Consider the following 12,529-nt stretch of genomic DNA (forward strand, 5'->3'; position numbering starts at 1 on the left):
TGAATTTTTACGAATAATTCTGGTATAGGTGCTCATCGTAAGTACGGGCCGTAGTGATTCATGACCATAGTTTGGTCTTCTCTATACTGTTCTTTACAAATCGGGGCATATTAGGGCTGGCAGAGTAATGTATGTATGTATGTATGTATGTATGTATGTATGTATGTATGTATGTATGTATGTATGTATGTATGTATGTATGTATGTATGTATGTATGTATGTATGTATGTATGTATGTATGTATGTATGTATGTATGTATGTATGTATGTATGTATGTATGTATGTATGTATGTATGTATGTATGTATGTATGTATGTATGTATGTATGTATGTATGTATGTATGAAAATAGTATAAATGGCGCGAGCTCATGAAATGAATACCCCTTTCCGGCTACACCTCTGCGCACGGCGTTGTTCGTCGTTATTGTTGTACTGCTTTTCTATATCGTCCTTAACCTTCTAGAAATGGGATCTATTAAGGAGATATGATCACGCGCTTGATAGCGTATGGGATAGCTGGAACGCACGAACGCCATGAAAAATGACCGATGAAACTACCTTTTTGATATAAAAAATCCCGTGATTGACAGGGGGAAAAAAGTTCAATATCCCGTTTCTTATAAGAGCCACGCCCACGACCGTAGACGAAACTGCATCTTGCGCACAGTAGCGGGTGAAGGGGCGGTGACCTCTAAGCGCAATCTAATGTCAGTCAACGCTGCGCGACTTACATCGCGCATGTAAGTAATGTAGCGCACGCTAGCCAACGGCACGCGTGTAGGTTCGGCGAAACGAATAAAGGCGGGCGTGTCCCGCTTATTACAAAACCTTGCGCAACGCTCTTGTTTCGGCGGTGTGCGGTCGCGCTGTCTCAGCGTCGCTTAATGGCCGATTGTTTCGATAACACAGCTCACATAGCAGGCCAACGCTTCGTGGCAGCTATGCGGCGTTAGGAACTACTATGACATTAGATCGATAGCGCTCTTGCATGCTCCCTCGCCGGCCCTACATGTAGTTCCCCCGCCCTTCCAAGACTATTGAGTTTCTACGCAGGATTTTATCGTAGGTTCATCGGATACAGGGTGATAACAAATCGTCATGTATAGGAGATAGTTTATAGGAATTACTGACTTGAGACATACGTATGCATACGTTGCTGTAACTTTTTTTTTCTCACTTATGTATATATTTATGCCCCTTCCTTTTGTTTTCTAATTATTGTACATGATCTAACATTTTTGATGGATTACCCCCCTTACGCAATGCCTCTAGTGGCTTGTAAAGTACTTTCAAATAAACGAATAAATATGTAATTGGCGCGAAAAAGAACGAAGGACGGGGCATATGGAAGCAGGCAGGACACAGCGCTGCGTCCTGATTCCTTTGCCTTGTCCTTCGTTCTTTCTTGCGCTAATTAGATATGCCCCATGCATGCGTATGTTGACTGACGTGATCTAATTAAATCTGCGTAAATGTCATGACTCAATTTTGCCTAAGGCTGCCTTCTAAAGGTCACTGAGTCCAGGCTTTCTGATGTATGGCGATGCCGTAACTGCAGCGATTGTCAAGCGTAATTGCTCGATCATGCGCGCTTCAGCTAACGCGTTTTAAAGATGAGGTGTTAATCCATGTTTCTTTTATGGAGATAAATATAAACAAGATCGCGGGTGAACTTTTACATGTACTAGGTCTGCAATTCTAAGAGTAACGCGTTACACAATTAAGTCCGCGATAATTGGAGTCACTAATGAGTTGCCAGCTCGATTTTATATAGATATTTTTTTTTTCTTTACTGTCCTTAATGAGGTTCCGAGTCTCGCACAGGCTTTAGGGGCCATTATTCTTGATTTTGTGCAACGCCGCGCTGCGCGTATCTGTCGAGTACGGCGGTATGGTGACAAACGACCCTCTTAAAACCACGCTTGCACCGTTCAAGTGACAGCTAATTTACGCGTCGATTTGCGCGGCATGCATTATAGGCAACACGGTGACTTAGTGCACGAAACCGCACGAGAGCGGCGATTCGCGTGCGATTACCTATACAGCTGGCCGCAGATATTCGGAAAGCGTGCTAATGCACCACGGTGGCTGCCTTGACAGTGCCGTCAATACCCTGCAGCACTGCGGGCGCTAAGAGTTTAGATTTACAATGAAAAAAAAAAAGCCTCAATGATTTGATTGAGCTCAAACCTTACTTAGCTCAAGCGGTAGAGATTGCCCATGCGAGAAAGGGGTGTGTTAGCACGTCATCGTTTGCATTGACGATAGATGAGCTAAGGTTTGTAGAAGGTTACTGATGCCACCTTGTGTATTTCATGCTTATTGCTGTTGTTTTTTTTTTTGCATTTCTCTCTCTTCCTTACCTGCTGGTGCTTCGTATGTGTACATATACCTGGTATCGGAATAAACAGTTGGAAGTCGGCGCTCTTTTCGTTCTGTCTCTATCGTCGTCAGTTCCTTTTACAGCAAAAGCTATCTTAGTCTACCCTGTGCTGCCGCCGTAGTAGTAGTAGTAGTAGTAGTAGTAGTAGTAGTAGTAGTAGTAGTAGTAGTAGTAGTAGTAGTAGTAGTAGTAGTAGTGGTAGTAGTAGTAGTAGTAGTAGTAGTAGTAGTAGTAGTAGTAGTAGTAGTAGTAGTAGTAGTAGTAGTAGCAGTAGTCGTAGTAGGCGTCACGCAGGTCACGTGACCAGAGGGAAGTAACTAAATAAATAAATAATACGAAATGATGATGATACTCAATCTCGTACACTTGCACGCTTATGGAGCTTCGCTGTCCGACGGTATTCACGGCGTGGAGCTCGGTGATTTTTTTTTTTTTTCGCACTGTTACATTAATTGAGACCTATACGCCTTAAGCGAAGGAGACAGTTGTCCGGCGAGCTGATAAGTGGTTTCTATCTCTCTCAAGAAACTTTTTTCTCGTCGTTAACAAATTTGGTTGTCCCACATTAGCGCTGTTTTGCTACGTTGTCTTCCCTCTATTGGCGGAAGCAGTCGACCGTGACACCAATGTGCCAAAACGGTCACGCCCGGTTCTAAAAAGGAGCACAACACATGAGCGCAATCGTTCTTCTGTTTGGTCAGACGTGAGCTGGACGCTGCGCACATTTGGGAGGGAACACGAGCTATAAGCCACGCCTTCGGCAGTCCAGGCCTTCAACGAACGACTAAAGCTTCCCACGCATGCATTCGGGCTGGAGCAGCAGTTCAGGTCGTTGACGCATATGTGTGACGATGGAAATCGCTCCCTCGAAAGCCACTTTCGGCGTGTCACGATGGACGCTCGCATGCCGCTGAACGCACGGTTCTTACTGCGTGTTGGGCCTTCTTTTCGTCACCTCATGCCCTGCTTTGAGGACATTGTTAATGTAACAGCTGTTATGCGACCCCAGACGCCGAAGCCTCTTGATGCTCGCTGGCGAAATGGCTGCTGTAACATTTTTTCGCTGCTGCAAATCAGTTCTGCTGATGTCAGCAAGGTGGAGGAAAGATCCTTGAAAGAGAAAATCGTAAACCACTAGCCTGTAGCACGATGTAGTAAAAAAGATTATACGGCTTTTTCTGAAAAATTAAAGAAAAGAAATCTTCGCAGTCGAATCTATCTATCTATCTATCTATCTATCTATCTATCTATCTATCTATCTATCTATCTATCTATCTATCTATCTATCTATCTATCTATCTATCTATCTATCTATCTATCTATCTATCTATCTATCTATCTATCTATCTATCTATCTATCTATCTATCTATCTATCTATCTATCTATCTATCTATCTATCTATCTATCTATCTATCTATCTATCTATCTATCTATCTATCTATCTATCTATCTATCTATCTATCTATCTATCTATCTATCTATCTATCTATCTATCTATCTATCTATCTATCTATCTATCTATCTATCTATCTATCTATCTATCTATCTATCTATCTATCTATCTATCTATAGATCGACCTGTCACAGCTGATATACTTGTGTATAAATGTCTAAGCGACTCAGGCAAAAGCGAATCGAGCGAACAATCAGCGCCATCACATACTCACAACAGTCATGCGGAGTGACGTCACAGTTTTCAGACTGTCTACCTCGAAGGAACGCGCGCCGGCTGACTTAGCGGACGATGACACGGAACAGCTGGGCGACGCATAACAGGCGAAGAGCGCGCGACACACATAATCCTGCAGCGGCGGCGGCGGCTGTGCGTCCACGCATAGCGAAGCACACCGAGCAGTCGGTCGGTCGGTCGGTCGGTCGGTCGTCGCTGACTTTTCAGTGTGTACCGTAGTTGCATGCATGTAACCGGCGAGCACTTGTTGGGAGAAGAGTGATTAAGAAGTAACAGTCAACAATTGACGCCGCTTCTGAACTCATAATAATACTAATAATAATAATAATCGTTGGGGTTTTACGTCTCAAAACCACGATATGATTACGAGGGACGCCGTAGTGGAGGGCTCCGGAAATTTTAACCATCTGGTCTTCTTTAACGTGCAGCTAAGTATGTGTCCACGGGCCTCTATCATTTCGCCTCCATCGAAATGCGGCCGCCGCGGCCGGGATTCGATCCCGCGACCTACGAGTCAGCGGTCGAGCACCACAACCACTAAACCACCGTGGCGGGTCGTGGCTCTGAGCTCATTTCATGAAAGAGGAACTGGCCACCATATCAGACACTACTGCCTTCCCAAAAGCAATAACTGTCGCGGTCAATAACTGTTGTTTTTCTTTCAATACTCCTTGATATCCACACGACATTACGTTCATTGCCTGCTATGGCCACCGAAATACCTACACGCGCAGATTCAACTACTATCACTCGTAGCAAGACTACTCGCAACGGGTCACGTGAAACGCCCTACCAACTCATGCTCCAAAGCTTCGCGGATAACACAGTCCTTAAGTCGTTCAACGCCATTAAGTGAATTCAGCCGATGCTTTGACAATGCCGTGATTTTGCTATACGACAAATGCGCATAGGAAGACTTGACAGTTTTGTTCGGTAAACAGACCATCGTTAAGGACTTAAAGCAAGTCAGTTTATTAAACAAAAACTGTTGGCCAAGCACTAAACAACAGTACCGCAGATAATCAAGAACTTTTGTTTTTCATCTCTTTTAAAAATAACGAGAGGGCGCGGTTGCAGTTTTAAGGAAGAAGCACAATGTTGTGGTGGTAGTGAACAAATTAAATTATTTTTTTTTGTCTTTTTGTCTCAGTGGTGAGGGCAAGGCTGAAGATGATGATAGTGTAATGATAATTACGATACTCCAACCATGGCGTAATTACGACGATGGTGGCGTAACATAAACGACGTTATGGAACCCAGTTTTAAGGCGAAATCCTTAGCTGCCTCATCAAACGGGAAAATTGACCGTCGGCGGCGGCGTCAACACGAGGGATGCAAAAAGTCATCATATGATGACGCCACCACATAAAATCATCATGCCGTTGCAGGTCGCGAAAATTTGGCACGTCGTAATGACGTCACTATAACGTGACATCACGTGACGTCATCACACGGCATCGTCGCTTGGTTAAAGGTAGGCCGATCACAGAGGCACTGCAAAAGCACGTTAGGTGCAGGAAGCTTCAAATTACTCCGATCCCTGAGGCCGTGCAAAACCACGCTGGGTGTTGAAAGCTTTCGGGAGGGATCAGTACAATAGACTGGAAAGAAAAAAAAAAGATCGATTTCGCCTTGCAATCGTCTCAGGCACATGCGTAAGGGATCCTTCGAGCTCTTCACCGCCGTTGTGACAGGGTTGTGTTTGCGTACATACGGCATGCGCCAGTGTGCTCGCATAACATAGGGACGGTGTGAACCGGGAGAAGAGAACGATGCCGTCCGTGACTCGGTGCCCTCCTCGGCCACAACGACAGAGGAGGACGCGCTTGGATTCCCTTCTACGCGCGCTCACCGGGCGTGTTCGGTCTGCACCAGCAGGGAGCAGTGGGTCACTTGCGCTATTGAGACGTCAGTTACACGACCGCCGGAGCGTGTGTCGCGATTGTTCGCCGAGCTGCGGTATTTTGGCCTGTATACACGGTTCTAATAAAGGAAGCTATAATAAACGTGAATGACTATCTATGTAGTAATTAGTGGTTGCTTGTACGCACAACCTGGCGGATAATTAAAAGGCGAGTGAGGTTAGAAAGGCTGCCGGCTGCTTTGTAGTTAGTATGGTCAAGCGCGGTGGATAGACAGCTTTAGACATTTAGCTTGAAGGAGAACGTCATGCAGAGGCTTCGCATCAGTTTGTGGTTAGGAGAGTTCCATCTGTCATGGATCTTAATGCGCCGCATGTCCACGGGTATCTTGAGCGCATAGGTCGGCAAAGTCGATCATGAATCGACTAGCTGAAGTCCGGCTCAGCAAACGTTTGGAGATTCTGAGGTCCAAGTAAGATCAATCAATGAAAATTTTGGCGAGTGTGAGCCCTAAACACAAAGGCTGCTCTTCTCAGCCGTTCCGTTTAGATTGTTTAATTCAATTTCACTTCGCCGTCATCGTTGCTTCGGTTACGCACTTACAATTGTCGAGATAAACCCCTCCGTATTTTTCAAGAAGTCCAGTGAACACAGCCTTTGGTGTGTGGACGCTCAGTGAAAGACCCGGACAGTCAAGCCTGAATTGTATATAAGCCGGATCCAGGAACCGTATAGTTTCAACTCTTGCAGCACGCTGACCGCCTTCCGTGCCGGAACAAGCCACGCCAATTGCTTGTCTTCATTCCTTAAGCGCTGCTTCTGGGAAGGACCGAGTCGCCAATCAAGCCGGTCCCGCGCGCACCTAAACATAGCCATCATCCACCTCTGCACTGGTCTTAAACACAGCTATCCTCCCGCTATAGCATTGCTCCTCTCTCTCTCTATCCAAGGCGAGTAGCAGTGCGGCGCGGGTGGCACGGTAAGCCAGTGCCGGCCAGATTGCAGACTCGCCGTAACAGCTGAGAAGATGCGAACGGCGTCCACCGGAGTCTCCGGCGGATCCGGCCGGCCGTGTCCGTGATGTCCCACTTGCGGACGGCGCGCCACGCGAGTTTGCTCTACGCGGGCTGCGCAGTTTCGTGCACTGCGCCTGGAGAAGTGACTTCAGTCTGCTTGTTTACTGAGCGCGTGAAGGTGTAGCCACCTGCCGAGACGTGATGTATGCTGTAGCATTATGACGTTGCCCCAGCACGAAGATTATACAATGACGAGTTATTTACATCCATAACTAAAGTTGTTGCTGAAGAAGTTGAACATTTATGTACGCAAGGAATCTCGGTTGAATATATATAGCAAAAAGTATCTAATAAGACTGAAACTTGGGCTTGTTGGTTGTACTTCATGCTTGAACGTGATCGCCATGTTTTAGCGCTGAGTATTTGTGATCCTTCTCTTCTTTGTCTGCGTGTGGGTGCGTTGCCGTTCAGTCGTGGAGAAGCAGCTCTGTTCATCATGTTTTCCTACCTGAGTGGTGAGGGCTTCCAACAATCATTGCTTTACGAGGCTCTTGCTATACGAAGCCTATACAAGGCCTATGCGAGCCTCGTACCACAGTGGGAAGTGGGGCACAGAACCTCTTTGCTGGTGAACACGAGCAAACGCAAAAGATGACTGTTTAATAATTTCATACGTAAACAAAAGTAGTTGTTGAGGAGCAGACGGGCCACTTTAGCTAATGGAGGATCTACAACCTCGCAAATACATGCCCGGCAACTGCTCCGCCCAGCGTCTGATTACAACTCGTGGGAGATAGGTGTGTCGCATAATTACATATGGCGTTAGTCGCTAACCAATTATGCTATTAAGATTAATACACTGCAGCCGCTTTGAGGGATGCGCGATGAAGATAGTTTGCGTTCTGATACCTACATTCCGAACGCGTTACGCGTTCATGAAACCACGTAAACGCGACGCAAACTTCGATTGCGCTCCAAGCGGTTTCCTGAGGCACGTGAGGTTTTGTTTGGCCCCGCATCTGCACAGAACTTGGAGGAGGCAGCGCAGACGGCGTCACGCCCAGCCGCCTTCGTCCGGCTTGCACGGCTGGCCAAGCCAAGGCAAGCCACGCGCGGATTCTCCTCTGTGGACACAAGTGACACAAGTGCGCGCCGCTGCCTGCATCGACGAGTACGACGCGTTCTTGTACAGGCTTGTAGTACTTGCTGCGTCAAGGTGCCGTCTCTCTCTCGCTGCCCGTTTGCGGATGCTATTTCGAGTCCTATCCGACAGGGCTTCCTGTTGCGCTGGCAGCATCGTCCCCGCTGAGACGTTGTCGAATCTTCCGTCGCGCTGTTCCGCTGTCGCTGCACCGCACGATCTGCATGCAGCGCGTGACTTAATGGTGTTCGCCGTAGCGCCGCCGACTGTCGCCGCCTGACGCTGGGCGTTACGCGCCGCCGCTGGACGATGATAACCGCGTCGAGGCTCTCTAAGTCATCCTTCATGGTTCCCACAAGATTTCATGTACAGGATATACGAACTGCATATATAAAACAGTGTGACTGATCGTGTCGTTCAAAAGTGATTGCTCGTGTTTGATAACGGGAAGTAAGACCGACGAAAAGAAATCGTTCATGCCATTTCAGCCTGCTGTTGTAGCAGCAAGAAGGCCGGCACTGCGGCGCTTAATTGTTTATTTGAGGGGCAAGCGTGGTGTAAGGGCACTGGGATACGTATATACCGAGAATGTTGCGATGAGTAAGCATATACTGCTCGATGTAATACCTGAGGTAATTAACTGCCTATTGGCTTTGCTTGCACCTTAATTCTGGCAGTGGCGTGCAATTGTAAGCCGTTGCAAAAGCTGCACCAAAAAGTAAGTTCAGAAATTGTTACGATATAACTAGCACATCTCAAAGCAACACAGGCGTTATGATAAATGCCGTAGTGGGACGCAAAACACATTGGCCCCGTGGGTGAGTCCAGATAAGATCGAACACGAGGTCCCGGTCACCATTCCAAATTTTGATTAAATTTACTGTAAGCCTAGGCAGTAGACCCAGAACAATTGTTTCGTTTCGCGGAAAAAAATTTTGTTCGCCTGAAAAAACAAATCTATAAGCTTATGCCGCAAAAAAAAAAAATAATAACACTTTTCCGCCAATTTCGCGATTTCTGAATTTTGAGCGCATCTAGGGAAAAAAAAAACGGTGTACTTCTTGGTCACAATATTTATTTCCCTCAAAGAAAAAAAAAACAAGTGATATACAATCTGATGAGTCTAAACATTTTCACAAACGTGGCAAAACCACAAACTTGGCAAATTGCACTTTCAGGAATTTATTTCTGCAAACAAGTTATAGTGAAGATAATAAAAATCGGCACATATTAACTGTGATATTCGTGCTATCTTTTAAAATAATTTCCGTCGTTTTAGCACGCTCCATTTTACTCGCTAATTGGGCTGAAACTTAAGTGTTTTACCAGACACGCCGAAGTTTGAATATAGTTTTCTCATAAAGACCATTTAAATTTTTTGCAATATCGCTCTGATTGAAGTCAAGGACGTCATCTACCATTCTGCATAAAAAAAACGTTGCATTATTTTGGTTGCTAACAAGTTATAATGCGTCCAATGTGACCAAGTCAGCCTAGCGGCCGCGTCGTTCGTTATGTGCTGAAAATGGGATAGAAGTTGTTCAAAATAATTGTACACGACATAATCACAAAGCAGCAGTTCCACACCAACAAATGCGCAGCCAGGTGTCATGGTTCAGCAAGCTTTGTCTTGCGATCAGTCGCTTGACCAACCCCGCAGCAGCGACCGCTCGATGCTGCGGGCGCTCACATTTCATGAGTGCTGCTTCGACTGTGTATGAGCTCCGCTTGCGCACCAAACTACGCTCAGAGGACGAGCGAGAGAAGGAAGGCATCACTGTGAAAGCTAAAGGCTGTTAAGTGCCAACAAAAGCCATATTATGCAACGAAAACTATGCCGGCAATTTCGCAGTGAGTGCCTTCAATACAGCACGAATGTATATTTTCCCCTGCTGTTGTGCCCGAAGCCGCAAGAAATCGTGATAAACTCGCGGCTTGCGTTGAATATTATATCTGCGGACGCACAAGAACACAGTATTTTAAAACGATTCTTTAATAAAGGAAAGGACTTGGACACATTCTGTTCACAGCCGGCTGACACAAGTGTTGCACGAGATGGAGAACAACAGCAGTTTGAGTTGTTCGACCATCGGAAACACGTATGACAGCTTTCTTTAGATGTCAGTGGCTAGTTCTGTGTCATATGTTGCTGACAGAGTAAACCTAATTATCTTTAGGCCATCAGAAGAGGGAAAGCAACACATGAGCGCAGTACTGGAGGCGCTCACTGCGAAATTGCCGGTAGAGCTTTCGTTCCATAATATGGATTTGTTGGCACTTAAGTCTTAAACTTTCACATTGATGGATTCCTTCTCTCTTCCGTATCTGACTCTTAGTTTGTCGCGCAAGCGGAGCTAGTTGAAGCGGCACTCATGTAATGTGAGCGCCCACAGCATCGAGCGGCCGCTGCTGCGAGTTTGTCAAGCGGCTGAGCGCATGACAAAGCTTGCTGAACCATGACACCATTTGCCATGCTTGTGATTTTTAAATGCGAAGCATTTCTTAGCGAACCTCTGGCACTTTGAGCGTTTCTATCTATCTATCTATCTATCTATCTATCTATCTATCTATCTATCTATCTATCTATCTATCTATCTATCTATCTATCTATCTATCTAGCCGCCTACATCTGGGTGCTCTCATGATCGCCTCCTTAACTTGGTGTAGACCAAAATTTGCATGGGAGGGTAAGAGGATTTGACCAATATGATTGCCGGGTGATGACATGTATAACTTTAAAATCCTGTCGCGTACGTCGTCAAACCCTTTCCACTAGACACGTGTGGCACATACCCGTTTACCACGGTCCGCGGTGTACGGGTATGCGCCACAGGTGATTGACAGTTTATATCTACCCAGGAACGGCGAGAACAGACATTGGTAACTTAAATTCTAGAGCGTTAAGGAAAACCAACATCGGCAGCGTTAACTCAACGAATGGAAAGAATGAAAATAGGATCCCAGCAGGAATTGAACCCAAGCATTCCACGTGGCAATCAGGTGTTCTACCACTGAGCCACGCACGGTCTATAAACTGGTTTGGAAAAACAGCCTACGCAGGCGTAATAGCGGTGCAACGTCAATTGTGGTTGTGGTGCTGGCTATCTAATTTTACAAGAAAGCAATAAACACTACATGATACTCCTACGATGTGTACTCATACGACACAGGCGTCATATCAGATTAACGTCTGTAGTTCCAGTGTTGGCTCCGCTTTTATAGCAGTCTAATAAACATTACGTTTGAATTTCTATGATTCAGCAAGCTATATTGAAGTACTGCTTGACCCCGGAGGAACAAATTAACGAAAGTTACATATGATATCCTCATCACCGCACCGTCAAGTGCACTTAGTCCGCCAGAACGACGCCGTGTCCTCTTCACTTCTTACGAGGCTGGGCGATGGCCTCATGCTCACCGAGGATATTGCCAGATTGATCGACAGCCGCTTTGTAGACTAGGCTACGTAGGCCACATACGCCCAGCTGGTCTACGAATACGACGAACACCATCCACTGATGTTGGTCTACGTAGCACAATCCAGGCCTGCCAGCCTCGACGGCCTATACCTCACCAACGCGAAGGGTGGCTTCAGGTTCCGACATGATCACGACCATGATCACGACTGGATCCTGTAACAAGTCATGACCAGCTGCTGGTGCTCACTAATCACGGTGATGTTGCCCTTGTTCAAGAACTGTCGAGAACTTCATGCACACATGCACACAGGTTCGTGAAACGTGCGTGCGTTCTCGGGACACGTATAGGCACTACATATCAGCTTACCGCTTCTGGTGTTGGTAATGCCCACGTTGCCATTGGCAGCGTTAACCAACCGTAAACAAATGGGTATATAACACATATGCGGCTCTTCAACATATATATGTATATATATATATATATATATATATATATATATATATATATATATATATATATATATATATATATATATATATATATATATATATATATATATATATATATATATATATATATATATATATATATATATGTGTGTGTGTGTGTGTGTGTGTGTGTGTGTGTGCCTCTAAAATTTATACAAATCTTTAGCGTCATTTTGTAACGTGTCGCTCAGTAAAAAAAGTTACGCCACAGTCACCTACCCGCCGCATGCTTCGCATAACATCGACTCCCACGGTACATAGGATCTGCCGAATTTTTTTTTCTTCAAAAGTGCTTCGAGAAGCAATAAATATAATAGACTCAAAAAATTTTATTTCACGTGTTTTTTGAGCAGAATAATTATTGTGACCAAGAAGTCTAGGTGCGCTCAAAATACAGAAATAGCGAAATTGGCAAAAAAATAGTGTTTTTTTGCGGCCAAAATTTATAGATTTTTTTTTTCAGGCGAACAAAATTTTTTTCGCAACACCAACTTCAAGACCACTGTTCTGGGTCTAACGCCTAGG

Source organism: Rhipicephalus sanguineus, chromosome 2, assembly GCF_013339695.2.
Source record: "Rhipicephalus sanguineus isolate Rsan-2018 chromosome 2, BIME_Rsan_1.4, whole genome shotgun sequence".
Lineage (NCBI taxonomy): Eukaryota > Metazoa > Arthropoda > Arachnida > Ixodida > Ixodidae > Rhipicephalus > Rhipicephalus sanguineus.